This window comes from Nicotiana attenuata, chromosome 8 (assembly GCF_001879085.1).
Source record: "Nicotiana attenuata strain UT chromosome 8, NIATTr2, whole genome shotgun sequence".
NCBI lineage: Eukaryota > Viridiplantae > Streptophyta > Magnoliopsida > Solanales > Solanaceae > Nicotiana > Nicotiana attenuata.
The window spans coordinates 16599273-16600394 of record NC_031996.1 but is presented as its reverse complement, the minus strand read 5'-3'; positions in this window follow the sequence as shown (position 1 = coordinate 16600394).

The window sequence follows — 1122 nt, the reverse complement described above, 5'->3', positions numbered from 1 at the left end:
AAATGGAGGGAAATTGAAAATTTGAAGAAGTGAACTTTTGTCTTGCACTTTGTCCCTCATTGGTGAGGGACAACCACATTTGTGTGCTTATATATAGAATCACTTCTTAAAGCTCTTAAAAGGAGTTGAAAAGAATGAACCCTCGCGCCGTCGTCGCTCGCTCGGCTTCGGCTTCGGATGAAGGTTCAGAGGGTTCTTCTGAAAGCACCTTTTCCAGACACCTCTTCTGATAATTGCCTATAAATTCTGAGGCAAGGCTCCATTTTCTACACACGAAAAACACTCCAGAACTTCTTTCTTTCTGAATATACTGCATCCTAATTCGCAGTCTCTCTCTCTCAAATTCGTAAGTGTGATTTTGCTCCGTTCTTTGAGTTCGTTGGTATCCTGCAGTTTGTATTGCCACTGTTGCAGGAAGGTTTATTCCGTTTTATCCTGGGAGGATTTAATCCATTACCTTGGCAACGTGTGAGGGGGTTAAAATTCCTTAAGGACACACAAGAAAATTGTGGACTCGGAATATTTCTTAAACTCTTCTGTTTTTCCAGTTTCTTTTATTTTTCTAACAGTTTTTTTCTGATTTTTGGTTTAACACAGTAACGCTCACAAGCTTAAGGAATTTTAAACTAACATTTCTGTGTTGAAACATATATTAAACTGTTATTCTTATTTTGTATACTGTTTTGGAGACTAAAGCCTTCGTGCTTTCTACTCCAATAATTGTTCTGTTCGGTTTAAAATATATAAAAACTTTACCGGAATAATAAAAGGTACGGGCTGTCCGGTTTAAAGTATATAAAAACTTTACCGGAATAATAAACGTACGGGTTTGAAGTATATAAAAACTTCACCATTGTTATGTGTTGTATGTTTGGTTTGGTATTCAGTTTGAAGATATCAAAACTTCACTGATTTAATCAAGTTCTGTTTTGTTTCCAACTTTACAGAAAAAATGATGAATGCAAACCAAACTAATGGGAATGTTGCGGGAACGGGTGCTACTGTTAAAAATGTGGCTGCCTCGTCAAGCCGTTCAACTCCTGCTCATGCTGTGGCACCAGCAGAAAAACCCGGAAAGTTTTCCGGAATAAAGAAGGCTTCTGGACCAAAGAATTACCCAAG